Source organism: Lethenteron reissneri, chromosome 52, assembly GCF_015708825.2.
Source record: "Lethenteron reissneri isolate LAM-NWPU_2019-01 chromosome 52, ASM1570882v1, whole genome shotgun sequence".
In the NCBI taxonomy this organism is placed as follows: Eukaryota; Metazoa; Chordata; class Hyperoartia; order Petromyzontiformes; family Petromyzontidae; genus Lethenteron; species Lethenteron reissneri.
In genome coordinates, this window is record NC_083830.1 from 7,112,905 (window position 1) to 7,127,899 (window position 14,995).

Consider the following 14,995-nt stretch of genomic DNA (forward strand, 5'->3'; position numbering starts at 1 on the left):
GAAATGATTTCCTCGTGACCCCCCCCCCCCCCAGGGTTAGGGTTCGAGTCAGGGTGAGGGTGATGGTGTAGTCATGACCAAGGTTAGACAAACACGCATCTCTAACGGGAGGGTCGGAGGATCAGGCGACGCGAGCCGGAGATCAACAGCGTGGATATACCCCGGGGCGTCGAGACACGGGGAGAAGACGCGTGGAGAGAGAGAGATGTCGAGAGAGATTCTAGCGGTCTGGGTTCGACCCGGTGCAAGAGAGAGACAGAGCGAGACAGATGTTAAAGGAGAACGTGAGGATGTGCAGACTAGGAAGATCTAGGAGGGAGATGGAGGGAGAGAGGAGGAGGGAGGTTGAGAGAGGTGGGGGGGGGGGGAATGGAGAGAGATGGGGGGATGGAGAGAGATGGGGGGGAGGGAGATGGGGTGGGGGGGGATGGAGAGAGATGGAGGGAGATGAGGAAGATTGAGAGAAATGGGTGGGAGGGGGGGGGGGAGATGGAGGGAGATGGGGAGGAGGAGATGGAGAGAGGAGGAGGGAGATGGAGGGTAGATGGAGAGATGGGGGGGGGGGGAGATGGAGAGAGATGGAGAGAGATGCAGAGATCGATAGGAGCGTGGTGCTGGAGAGATAGAATAGGTGGTGGTGGTGGGGGGGGGGGGGGTGAATTGGACACAGAGAGAGAGAGAGTGCGAGAGAGTGTGAAGGGAGAGAGAGAGGGAGGAAGAAGAGGGAGGAGGGGAAGGAGGAGGAGGCGATGGGGAGAGCGCGGGTTCAGGGTAGAGTGAGAGAAGCGAGACGCGGGTCAGAGGTAAAAACTTGCGCCGAGTGCACGGAGCGTTCAGCTGTGCGGGCGGCGGGGGTGAACGCCTGTGCGAGTGTCACTGTGTGTGTGTCAGTGTGTGTGTGTCAGTGTGTGTGTGTCACTGTGTGTGTGTCAGTGTGTGTCAGTGTGTGTGTGTCAGTGTACGTGTCAGTGTGTGTGTGTTAGTGTATGTGTCAATGTGTGTGTGTCACTGTGTGTGTGTCACTGTGTGTGTGTGTCACTCTGTGTGTGTCAGTGTCTGTGTGTGTGTCACTGTGTGTGTGTGTCACTGTGTGTGTGTGTCAGTATGTGTATGTCAGTGTGTGTATGTCAGTGTGTGTGTCAGAGTGTGTGTGTGTCACTGTGTGTGTCAGTGTGTGTGTGTCAATGTGTGTGTGTCACTGTGTGTCAGTGTGTGTGTCATTGTGTGTCAGTGTGTGCGTCACTGTGTGTGTATCACTGTGTATCAGTGTGTGTGTTACTATGTGTGTGTGTCACTGTGTATCAGTATGTGTGTTACTATGTGTGTGTGTCACTGTGTGTGTCACTGTGTGTCAGTGTGTGCGTCACTGTGTGTGTGTCGCTGTGTATCAGTGTGTGTGTTACTATGTGTGTGTGTCACTGTGTGTGCGTGGTGCTGGCCACCCACCTCCTCGTGTGCCGTGCGGGCCTTCATAGGCGCTCGCTAACAGCACTTGCCCCAACAGTCTGTGCAGGCTATACGGGGGATCTTTGTCTTTGTCTTGTGTGTGTGGCAGAGAATTGGGAGCGGTAATGCGGCGCTACGAACCTCGGCAACCCGAGTTCGATTCCCTCTCACGGCCACCACCACCAGTGACGATTATCTTGAACCGGTTCTGGGCCTCCTCTAGGTCGACTCAGCCTCAAACGAGTACCTGGTGCGCCGTGTAAAAAAACACCGACTCGCTCCCGCCTCTTGCCCCGACAGTCCGCGAAGGCAACACACGAGATATCTCTGTTTTCATTCGTCGCTGTCTCGTTGTTAACTTTATAACAAATTATCCCCCGTTTTTCCCAGGGACTGCAGATTAACCCACGGCTCAACCCACCCACCCACCCCCCTACCCACCCACCCCCATAACTCATTCGGTGGCTCTGCTCTGCGTTCAACGGCGAACGCGGTCTGTCCTTCCACGTGGTCGTAAATAATTAGGGGCAAGAGCAAACGCGTTGCCACGCAAACGTGATAACTACTTGCTTTTTAAATCCTTTATATTAAGTTCACTTGCTTGCTTGCTTGCGCGCTTACGACCGTGCAAATCTTTCGGTCGTTTTTTAACCCACTTCCCGTGATCCAATCGAGCTGACATTTTGCACACAGACTCGTTGTGCGTGACAATTAATTTTCGTGAAAAAAATTCCAAAATTTTACACTTTTTAGGTAAAAAGAAATTATATTTAATTACCAATTGCTTAATGCTGCCAGACAATCATCTGACCCATAGGTGGCAGCCATCTCAAGCCAGAGGACGAGAGGACTCTAGCCGCCACGCATATAAAGGATTTATAGTGAAAAACTTTGTTTTTTACGGGTTAATTTTTTACGCATCTCATCAGCCACGGTTCCGATCTCTTGCAGCCCAGAGCGGCTTTGGCGCAGCTGATGAGCCACTGCGTGTTGAAGCCCGCTCCTGGGTTGCGCTTGCCCGCTGATGAGGATGCCCTCGTGAGAAGCCTCGTGGCGCGGCCGATGGGATGAGTACAAACATATATATATGTAAAATATATCTATATACCGTATGTTCTGGCGTTAGACAGACAAATATATATTGGCGCGTGTCTCCAGAATGACACTTTATTTTACAGGCAAAAATGTTTGTCTTTGTGCGCAAGTTTGCGTCTGTGCGTGTGTTGGTTGTATCTGTGGGGAGCGGTGGTGGAGCGGTTAGCGCTACGAACCTGGCGACCCGGGTTCGATTCCCGCTCATGGCCAACACCCAGTGACGATTACCTGAACCGGTCCTGGGCCTCTCCCTAGGTCGACTCAGCCTCAAATTAGTACCTGGTGAGGTGTAAAAAAATCGCCACTGGGGATACAAAGGCGGTCGGGCGTGATGCTGTCCACCCACCCGCTCGTGTGCCGTGTCGGCCCTTCATAGCTGCTCGCTAACAGCACTTGCCCCAACAGTCTGTCGCGTCTACCCGGGGGATCTTTGTTTCTGCTAGTTTCTGTGCGGCGGTGGTTGCGTAAGCATCTCAGCGAGGAAGACAAAGGCGGTTGGGCGTGTTGCTGGCCACGCACCCCAAAACACGTGCCGTGCCGGCCTTCATAGGCGGCGCCGTCAATCAGCAGTTCTAGATTTGAAGCTTTCGTGACTGCAAAGATTCATATTCTTAGGTTTTTTCGGTAAAGTCACGTAGGTAAAATTTTTTAATTTAAATTAATACAATTTCAATGAAAATAAAATAAAAATCACGACGTTTCGGAGGCAAACACAAGCTTCCGTCTTCAGGTGGAATCGTCACAGCACGATTGCTGTATCAAGTGAAGAGAAATTCTAGTATATATACAAGGTCGGGTCTCTTAGAATTCCTCTTTACTTGATACAGCAATCGTGCTGTGACGGTTCCACCTGAAGACGGAAGCTTATGTTGCCTCTGAAACGTCGTGATTTTTATTTTATTTTTATTTTATTTTACTTTTATTAATTAAAATTTGTTACCTACGTGACTTTACCGAAAAAACCCAAGAATATGTCAATCCGCAGGTTGGTGCTCACGCGAACGTCGTTTTGCATCTCGTCCGCGACCTACTTGCTCTGCTGCAGGGGTGGAGAACGTCCGGCACTTGGGCCGTACGAGGTCCGCGAAATCATTTGGTCTCTGGCCCTGCCAAGGCAACCGCAGGCGACACTCGAAATTCAAGAAATCTAGGAGCAAACCTGGAAAAGCAGTTGCGAGTAGCAGAAGCAGTTCCAGCCCATCGCATTAGGGGCGAGCGAATTAAATGTTTGACCGAATTGTAACGTTAAATTTCGATTTAAAGCTTTCGTGAATGCAGGGATTCATCTTCTTGGTTCTTTCAGTAAAGTCACGCAGAAGGGAAGTAATACAATAATAAAAATAAAACATAATAAAATAATTCTCACGACGTTTCGGCCACAACGCAAGCAGCCGTCCTCAGGTGATGTTTCATAGCTTGGTGGTGTTTCATTCTTCACCTGAGGATGGCTGCTTGCGTTGTGACCGAAACGTCGTGAGAATTATTTTATTATGTTTTATTTTTATTATTTTATTACTTCCCTTCTACGTGACTTTACCGAAAGAACCAAGAAGACGAATTGTAACGGGCTAATTTTTAAGTTGATCAGTTTGTGTATGGCCCGCGAATGATTTTCTAAATATCCAAATGGCACTTGGCAGGAAAAAATGTTCCCCGTCCTTGCTCTGCTGCATCGCCCGAAACGTCTCCCACGCCCACACCAGGCGGGTTTGAGCCCAAGAACGACACGGGCCGTTCACGATGACCGTGACCCTCCGGTTTTGCTCTGCCACTCGGTGGCGGGGAGGGCTTTAAACGATGATGATGATGATTATTATTGAGACAAAAAACGAACTTTCACCCCCCCCAACTCACCCACCCACTCACCCACTCCGCCGCACATCCCCCGTGTGATCTTACATCATCCCAAAGGCGACTCGAGAAACTCATTGTTATTGATTCTTCATTATTACAATAATAATCACAATATCTGTCTCGCCAACTGCCCTCCCCCCCTACCTCCCCGTCTCCCCCCTAGGTCGACTAGGCCCGAAATAATAATAATAATATGCAAGTAGTTGATGGTGCGGTGCGGAAATGACCGCAGCGCTGGGAGAGACAAAGGCGGCCGGGCATGGGGCTCAAACAGCACTTGCTCCACAAGCCTGTGAGAGACTACACGGGGGGTCTTTGTCTGTTGTGTGTGTGTGTGTCTCTGTCTGTGTGTGCGTGTATGCCTAGGTCAGCGTCCGGGCGTGGTGCTGACCACCCACCCACCCCCTCGTGTGCCGTTGCAGGCCTTCATAGGTGCTGCTCGCTAACAGCACTTGCCCCAACAGCCCGTTAGAGGCTACACGGGGGGTCTTTGTCTTTTGTGTGTGTGTGTCTCTGTCTGTGTGTGCGTGCCTAGGTCAACTCGGCCTTAAACGAGTGTCCTACCTGGTGGTGTGTTGCAGTAAACATCGCCACTGGGGAGACAAAGGCGGCCGGGCCTGGTGCTGACCACCCACCGGCCTTCACAGGTGCTGCTCGCTAACAGCACTTGCCCCGACAGCCCGTTAGAGGCTACACGGGGGATATTTGTCAGTGTGTATTGTGTGTAGATACATATATACATGAGTATTGTATTTGTGTGTATGCGTACATCTTACACATATGTATATGAGCGTGTACAGTTGTACGTACATCTATTTATTTTAATGTAAATCCACTGCTGCATGAAGACCAACCCCGCCAACGCCGTGCCGGTGATGGGAGGGCTGCCACTGATGTTAGCCGGGATGGGGAGGGCCAATTCGACCTCGGGTCACACCGGGGCCGTCGCGCCTTGCGTTCAACCACTGCGCCACCGCTCCACCACGTGCTTGGCGCGGTGTGTGAACATCGCCACCGGGGAGACAAAGGCGGCCGGGCGTGCGTGATGCTGATGGTGCTGGCCACCCAACCCCCCCTCCCCTCCTCGCATGCCGTGCCGGCCTTCGTAGGTGTTGCCCGCGGACAGTACTTGCCCCCAAAAGTCTGTTCAGGCTACACAGGGGACCTTTGTCTTGTGTGTGTGTGTGCGTCTGACATGTGTCTGGCCATGTGCACACAATGTGCGTTTGTGTTTTGTGTGCACACCATTTGTGTATTCGTGCCTTTATATTTTTGTGTACAACACATGTACGTTTGTGTCTTTGCCTTAGTTCAATATATGTATATACACATCAATGGTAATGTGTGTTTGTGTGCGGGTTTGTATGCGTGTGTTATGTACGCTATATCGATAGGCGAGCGGTGGCGCAGCGGTTAGCGCGATGCGCTACTGACCAGGCCCACCCGAGTTCGATTCCCGCTCACGGCCATCAACACCAACAGTGACGATTTATCTGAACCGGTCCTGGAACCTCCCACGGGTCGACCCGGGCTTTTATAAACGAGTCTGCGGCGTGGCGTGCGTACAAAGGTGATGACGTCAGCACCGGGGAGACAAAGGCGGCCGGGACATGGTTCTGGTCAGTCGTACAACTTGATGGACTCAAAATTGATTCTAGATTTGAAGCTTTCGTGACTGCAAGGATTCATATTCTTAGGTTTTTTCGGTAAAGTCACGTAGGTAAATTTTTTTTTTATTAATAAAATAAAAATAAAATAAAAATCACGACGTTTCGGAGGCAACACAAGCTTCCGTCTTCAGGTGGAACCGTCACAGCACGATAGCTGTATCAAGTGAGAGGATAGCTGTATCTCACTTGGTGCAGCTATCGTGCTGTGACGGTTCCACCTGAAGACGGAAGCTTGTGTTGCCTCCGAAACGTCGTGATTTTTATTTTATTTTACTTTTATTAATTTAAATTTTTTACCTAGGTGACTTTACCGAAAAAACCTAAGAATATGAATCCTTGCAGTCACGAAAGCTTCAAATCTAGAATTAATGCCCCTCTACGGGGAGGAATTCCACCTATCTGTTAGAGTTTTTAACAGACAACGAGACAAGAAGTCACAGCTTCTCGAGACGCTGGCCTTCCTAAAGAGATGCCTACTTGATACAGCTATCGTGCTGTGACGGTTCCACCTGAAGACGGAAGCTTGTGTTGCCTCCGAAACGTCGTAATTTTTATTTTTATTTTATCAATTAAAAAAAAAATTACCGACGTGACTTTACCGAAAAAACCCAAGAAAACTCAAAATTGTTGCCAGGATGGAGCTATCCCGGACCCTCGAGTTAAGAGACACGGTGGAGGCTTTCCTGAACGGGCAGCTGGAATAAACGGATGAATTACTAATAGTTAAAGTATTTTGTTTTATTTTCTTGGTTCTTTCGGTTAAAGTCACGTAGAAGGGAAATAATAAAATAATAAAAATAAAATATACTAAAATAATTCTCACGACGTTTCGGCCACAACGCAAGCAGCCGTCCTCAGATGAAGAACAGGTCTGTCAGAAAGACAGCGTCTGAATGAGACTGAATGAGCATCTGAATAAGCCAGACGCTGTCTTTCCGACAGACCTGTTCTTCACCTGAGGACGGCTGCTTGCGTTGTGACCGAAACGTCGTGAGAATTATTTTATTATGTTTTATTTTTATTATTTTATTATTTCCCTTCTACGTGACTTTACCGAATAAACCAAGAATATGAATCCCTGCAGTCACGAAAGCTTTAAATCGATATTTTGTTTTACTATATATTTTTATTTTCCAAAGTAAGGCCCAATGAGCTACACGGCGGCTGTTACAAATGAAAGCTCAACGAAGTGGGCTCTTATATATATCGCGTAGGAATGCACAGAAGACAAATACTCTAATACGCGTGATCTTCATTCTGAACGTGGAGGGGAAAAAAACCGGAGGACCCGAAGAAAACCCCACGGCACCACGAGGAGAGAGAGCGAGAGAGAGACACCGCAAACTCCAAATATACAGCAGGCGTGTCAGGGTCGGGATCGAACCAGTGCCGGATGAAAATAGTGCGGGGCCTGTAGTAAATGTTATTAAGGGGCCCTAAATGTAAAAGAAAAACGTAAATATTAAAACACACACATTTTTTACTTGCATAGTAAAGTCATTAATTGTACTTTTTAAATCCTTTATATTAAGTTCGCTTGCTTGCTTGCTTGCGTGCTTGCGTGCTTGCTTGCTTGCTTAGGACCGTGCAAATCTTTCGGTCGTTTTTAAACCCACTTCCCGTGATCCAATCGAGCTGACATTTTGCACACATACTCGTTGTGCCAGACAATTATTGTTCGTGAAAAAAAATTCCCAAAATTTTACACTTTTTAGGCAAAAAAAAATTATTTTACATATATTCAAATAGAACGCATTCATGGCTTTGGCTGAACGTCACAGTGTAAGAGCCCAGAGCGTAACCCCTCCACAGGCCGTGGCGGAGTAGCGCAGTTGGTAGCGCCCTCGCTTCCCATGCCAAAGGTCGCGGGATCGATCCCCGCGTCCTCCACAGGCGAATATATTTTGAAATCCTTTATATTAAGTTCGCTTGCTTGCTTAGGACCGTGCAAATCTTTCGCTCGTTTTTAACCCACTTCCCGTGATCCAATCGAGCTGACATTTTCCACAAAGACTCGTTGTGTGTGACAATTAATTTTCGTGTAAAAAAAATAAAATTTTTTACACTATTTAGGGAAAACAAATTAAATATTTAATTACCAATTGCTTAATGGTGGCAGACAATCATCTGACCCATAGGTGGCAGCCATCTCAAGCCAGAGGACGAGAGGACTCTAGCCGCCACGCATATAAAGGATTTATAGTGAAAAACTTTGTTTTTACGGGTTTACTTGTTAATTTGCTATACAGCCCGAAAATACGACAAATCGCTAACTTTAAACACCCAATCGTTCGTAAAAGTCGAAGGCGGTATAGTACTATAGTAATAGAGCAAGTGCAGAATCACTGAACCGGAATTGAGAGCATGAAAGCATTTCGCGCGGGGCCCTTGAAAGTGCGGGGCCCGTAGCTACTACATATGCAGCTACTTGTGCTACTGGGATAATCGAATCGAACCCACCACCTCCTATTCGAAACGACCCCTTTCTTTGTGCCGATATGTGTCCTCTCTCTGTGTGTCCTTGTGATGTCTGTCTGCTGGTATGTCTGTCTATAGTTTTCTAGTTAGATTGTTGTTGCTATTTCTTTTATGCCTGATGATGATTGCTTGTGTTGCAATCGAAACGTCGTAATATGCTTTTATTTTAATTTTTTATTTTATCTTTAGACGTGACTTAACCGAAAGAACCAAAGAATAATTCCTGCAGTCACGAAAGCTCCAAAATTAAGATTCCACCACCTCCTCCATACCAGGCGAGGGAGTTAACATCCCTCAATCGTGGCGCTAACAAATGATTCGGTGATGCTGCTGCTGCTGCTGCTGCTGCAGCTGCTTAGTTGACAGTGGTGCACAGGCACAGCCAACATCAACGAAAATTACGAGTTCAGCACGCCGGCGTGTTGGAGAGAAAACATTTACAATCGGAGTACGACGTTTCGCCGGCAATTACCACCAGCCTAATCAGGCGGCAGGCAGAATCGATTGGCACGTTTTGTTTACGTGAGTCGCGTTAGTAATTGGTTGTGTCGTGGTGGTGGTGGTGTTCGTGGTGGTGGTGGTCGTGGTGGTGGTCGTGGTGGTGGTGGTGGTCGTGGTGGTGGTGGTGGTGGTCGTGGTGGTGGTGGTCGTGGTGGTCGTGGTGGTCGTGGTGGTGGTGGTGGTGGTCGTGGTGGTGGTGGTCGTGGTGGTGGTGGTCGTGGTGGTGGTCGTGGTGGTGGTGGTCGTGGTGGTGGTGGTGGTAGTGGTGGTGGTCGTGGTGGTGGTCGTGGTGGTCGTGGTGGTGGTGGTCGTGGTGGTGGTGGTCGTGGTGGTGGTGGTCGTGGTGGTGGTGGTCGTGGTGGTGGTGGTGGTGGTGGTCGGGGTGGTGGTGACGTGTTTAACGACACATTTATATATTTGACGCGATCCCAACCCCAAAAAACCCACAATCTCTTCTGTGGATGATTTTGGTCGCGAAAGCGCCACCGCTACTGCCACGTGTTAAACTTGTTATTGATGAAAACTCGCCGACAACCCGGCCCCGACTGCCAGGGCCGTTAACTTAGGGGGTACGGGCGACTGCCCCGGGCCCCGTACTTTGGGGGGGGGGGCCTGCCTATTGGACATCTGTGAAAAACGAAATCTAAACTACCATTATTTTATTTTTATTTCAGAATGCGACATGGCTTTCAACAAATGATAGCTCAAACAAAGTGAGCTGATATTATAATCACGTGCATATGTATAGCAGCAGCAGCAGCAGCCAAAGACTCTAAACGCCGTGATGGTGATTCGAAATGTGGTGGGAAAAAAACCCGAAGGACCCGGAGAAAAATCCACGCGGCCACGGGGACAAAGAGAGAGAGAGAGACACGCAAACTTAAAATATACAGCAGCAGCAGGCGTCTTCAGGGTCGGGATCGAAGCCACGACCTCCTGCATACCAGGCGAGGTAGTTAACATCTCCTAGCCACCGTGATGATGATGAGACAGAGACTCAAACTCCAAATACACATATTCTTTGGGTCTTTCGCTAAAGCCACGTGAATTCCTGCAGTCACGAAAGCTTTTAGTCAAGCTGCAAATATATAGCAGCAGGCGTCAGGGTCGGGATCGAGCCCATGACCTCCTGTACACCAGGCGAGGTAGTTAACATCTCCTAGCCACCGTGATGATGATGATGAGAGACGCAAACTCCAAATATACAGCAGCAGGCGGCAGGGTCAGGATCAAACCCACGATCTCTTGTACACCAGGCGAGGTAGTTAACATCTCCTAGCCACCGTGATGATGATGAGAGAGACGCAAACTCCAAATATACAGCAGCAGGCGTCAGGGTCGGGATCAAGCCCACGACCTCCTGTGTACCAGGCGAGGTAGTTAATATCTCCTAGCCACCGTGATGATGATGAGAGAGACGCAACTCCAAATATACAGCAGCAGGCGTCAGGGTCGGGATCGATCCCACGACCTCCTGTACACCAGGCGAGGTAGTTAACATCTCCTAGCCACCGTGATGATGATGGTGAGAGACGCAAACTCCAAATATACAGCAGCAGGCGTCAGTGTCGGGATCGAGCCCACGACCTCCTGTACACCAGGCGAGGTAGTTAACATCTCCTAGCCACCGTGATGATGATGAGACAGAGACTCAAACTCCAAATACAGATATTCTTTGCGTCTTTCGTTAAAGCCACGTGAATTCCTGCAGTCACGAAAGCTTTAAGTCAAGCTCCAAATATACAGCAGCAGGCGTCATGGTCGGGATCGAGCCCATGACCTCTTGTACACCAGGCGAGGTAGTTAACATCTCCTAGCCACCGTGATGATGATGATGAGAGACGCAAACTCCAAATATACAGCAACAGGCGTCAGGGTCGGGATCGAGCTCATGACCTCCTGTACACCAGGCGAGGTAGTTACCATCTCCTAGCCACCGTGATGATGAGAGAGAGACACGCAAACTACAAATATACAGCAGCAGCAGGCGTCATGGTCAGGATCGAGCCCACGACCTCCTGTACACCAGGCGAGGTAGTTAACATCTCCTAGCCACCGTGATGATGAGAGAGAGACACGCAAACTCCAAATATACAGCAGCAGCAGGCGTCATGGTCAGGATCGAGCCCATGACCTCTTGTACACCAGGCGAGGTAGTTAACATCTCCTAGCCACCGTGGTACTCCCTCCCCTCTCCCCCCCTCCCCAAAAAAGCTTCATAGCTCATCAGATTCCACCTCCACTCTCAAAATCAAGATTCTGATCTAAACATCCGATAGAAATCAAGAGACGAATATTCCGAGGGGGTGACACAATGGCCCACACACGGGTGGTGATGGCTGTGATGATGATGGTGATGATGGTGGAATACCCGCAGCGCTGGCTGTACAAACGACCACCAACGCTTCGCGATTGTGCGCCAAAGTCCGATGGGGGTGGGGTGGGGGCTGTGGCGATGGCATCACCAGGCGGGGAGAGCGAGAAAACGTCGCCACACCTGGCGGCCAGACCGCGGCGAGAGGAACCTTCTAGCCAAAAACAAGACGGACGGCGCATGTGGTGTGTGTGTAGAGGTGTGTGTGTGTAGAGGTGTGTGTGTGTGTAGAGGTGTGTGTGTGTAGAGGTGTGTGTGTGTAGAGAGTGTGTGTGTAGAGGTGTGTGTGTGTGTAGAGGTGTGTGTGTGTAGAGGTGTGTGTGTGTGTTGAGGTTTGTGTGTTTGTAGAGGTGTGTGTGTGTGTAGAGGTGTGTGTGTAGAGGGGTGTGTGTGTAGAGGTGTGTGTGTAGAGGTGTGTGTGTTTGTAGAGGTGTGTTTGTGTGTAGAGGTGTGTGTGTAGATGTGTGTGTGTGTAGAGGTGTGTGTGTGTGTGTGCAGAGGTGTGTGTGTGTAGAGGTGTGTGTGTAGAGGTGTGTGTGTTTGTAGAGGTGTGTGTGTAGATGTGTGTGTGTGTAGAGGTGTCTGTGTAGAGGTGTGTGTGTGTAGAGGTGTGTGTGTGTAGAGGTGGTGTAGCGGTTAGCGCGCTGCGCTATGAACCTGGCGACCCGGGTTCGATTCCCGCTCACGGCTAACACCAGTGACGATGATCTGAACCGGTCCTGGGCCTCCCCTAGGTCGACTCAGCCTTAAATGAGTACCTGGTGCGGTGTGTGAACATCGCCACTGGGGAGACAAAGGCGGTCGGACGTGGTGCTGGCCCACCCACCCCCTCGTTTACCGTTCCGGCCTTCATAGGTGCTCGCTAACAGCACTTGCCCCTACAGTCTGTTAAGGCTATACGGGGGATCTTTATCTTTGTGTGTAGAGGTGTGTGTGTGTAGAGGTTTGTGTGTGTAGAGCGGTAGTGTATAAAAGTTCACGCTACGGACGAAACCGCAGTAGACTCGTCTTAAGTAAAATACAAATGAAGGTGTTATGAAATGTTTGCGGGCGCGTTGCGTGTACGGCTATAAAGGTTATTGACGACAGCGTTGAGGTTTTGTTGTTGCTGTTTTCATTGTTAAGCGGCAGCAGCAGCATCATCGCCACAACCATTTATTTATGTCTCTAAAACAATATCGCCATCACGCGCGTATGTCTAGTGTGTTTGTGTGTCTGTGTTTGCGTGTCTGTGTTTGCGTGTCTGTGTTTGTGTCTGTGTGTCTAAGTTTGAGTGTCTGTGTGTCTATGTCTGTGTGTCTATGTTTGTGTGTCTATGTGCCTACGTTTGTGTGTCTGGGTTTGTGGCTGAGATTCTTTGTTTATGTGTCTGTCTGTCTGTGTGTCTATGTTTGTCTGCGTTTGCGTGTCTATGTCTGTGTGTCTATGTCTGTCTGTGTTTGCGTGCCTGTGTCTGTGTGTCTATGTCTGTCTGTGTTTGCGTGTCTATGTTTGTGTGTCTATCTACGTGCGGCTTCCATGGGTGGTCGCTAACAGTACTTGCCCCAAAAGTCTGCGACGGCTACAGGGGGGATCTTTGTAGTTGTGTCTACGCGTGTCTGTAGAGCGCACACACACACAGCCGAGTGGTCAGCGCGCTGCGCTAACAAAACCGGCGACCCGAGTTCACCGGTGACGATTATCCGAGCCGGTCCGGGCCTCCCCTAGGTCGACTCAGCCTCAAATGGGTACCTGGTGCGATGTGTAAACATCGCCACTGGGGGAGACAAAGGCGGCCGGGCGTGGTGCTGGCCCACCCACCCACTCTCCCTTCGTGTTCCGTGCGGGCCTTCATAGGTGCCACTCGCTGACAGCACTTGCCCCAACAGTCTGCTGAAGGCTACACGGGGGACCACTGCCTTTGTACAACAACAACAAGAAGCCGTCTGTTGGACGGTATGAGTCAGACAGCGTCACTGCGCAGCCTTTCCGCGGTTAGTCCGACGGTTTTTTTTCTTCTCCCCCCCCCCTCCAGGAATTCAATTCGCGTGCAACCGTGAGCGCACGCGATTCGACCGGCCCGATGAGCCCCAACACGGATGAAACCCGTCCACAGTTCGTCGCTCCGCGTGCCTCACCGATGATGACGCAGACGACGATTGACCGCTGATGCCGCTGATGCCGCTGGTGCGAGCCACCGGGCAGGGAGGGAGGGAGGAGGGGGGCGGGGAGCTTTATAATTCCCCTCCAATTTGTTTCCGATGGTCACCGGACGCGACATAGAAACGGCGATGTCGTTCCCAGTGAGCTCCTCTGACCGGGGCAGGGGGTGGGGGGGGGTGAGGAGGTCTCTGCTGCCCCCCCTACCCCCCCGTGCGTCACGGCCACCTCGTGTTGCCCGCGTGGGCCTCTGCGAGTCGTGGCCCAAAGGTGGCCACCACGGCGGGGGAATGTGCTCGGAGGGGCTCTCTCGTCCCGCGAACCAGCAGTGGAGCGAACATGTCGCATCGGCATCGCCGCCAGCGTCCGTCACCCGTCGTCACCGTCGTCATCGTCCTCACCGTCGTCATCATCGTCACCGTCGTCATCATCACCACCGTCATCGCCGTCGTCATCGTCATCATCGTCACCATCGTCATCACCACCGTCGTCGTCATCGTCGTCACCGTCGTCATCATCGTCACCATCGTCTACATCATCATCATCGTCATCGTCGTCATCATCGTCATCATCGTCACCATCGTCTACATCATCACCATCGTCATCACCACCACCGTCGTCATCATCGTCGTTGTCACCGTCGTCACCATCGTCGTCATCAAGGGCAGCTGCAGGCGCGTGCACGCGGTCACGCGGTCAGCCATCTGTAAACCGGGGGGGGGGGGGGGTGGAGGGGGCGGGTGTGATTGAGATCGATGTCCAGGTCACAGGTCAATTGCCGAGGTCAATTGATTGATGTAGAGAAACCATTCCCATAAAATCGAGCAGCGCCGCGCGGCACTCTGGGCCGTGGCGCAGCGGTCAGTGCTGCGCTACGAACCTGGCGACCCGAGTTCGATTCCCGCTCACGGCCAACACCGGTGACGATTATCTGAACCGGTCCTGGGCCTCCCCTAGGTCGACTCGGCCTTAAAGGAGCACTTGGTGCGGTGTGTAAACATCGCTACCGAGGAGACAAAGGCGGCCCGGCGTGGTGCTGGCCATCCACCCCATTCGCTTTCCTTGATAGGTGCTACTCGCTGACAGCACTTGCCCCAACAGTCTGGCAAGGCTATACGGGGGAGCTTTGTCTTTAGTGGTGCAGCGGTTATCGCGCTGCGCTACGAATCCCGGCGATTCCTGCTCACGGCCATCAACACCGGAGCCGATGATCTCACGAACCGGTCCCGGGCCTTGCCCTAGGTCGACTCAGCCTCAAATGTAGTACCCGGTGCGGTGCGTAGTAAACATCGTCACTCGGGAGACAAAGGCGGCCGGGCGTGGTTGCTGGCCCACTCACCCCTCGTGTGCCGTGCCGGCCTTCATAGGTGCCGCAAGCTCACAGCACTTGCCCCAACAGTCTGTTAAGGCTACACCGGGGGACCTTTGTGGAGGCCTC

General features: G+C 51.0%; 1 long non-coding RNA gene across 1 annotated transcript; it reads left to right on the plus strand.

Moving 5' to 3' along the window:
* The first annotated feature begins 758 nt into the window (after positions 1 to 758).
* Positions 759 to 13,536, plus strand: LOC133355857 (uncharacterized). Its single transcript, XR_009756796.1, has 3 exons — positions 759 to 803; positions 4,977 to 5,042; positions 13,433 to 13,536. It is a non-coding gene; the product is annotated as an uncharacterized LOC133355857 (long non-coding RNA).
* The last annotated feature ends 1,459 nt before the right edge of the window (positions 13,537 to 14,995 follow it).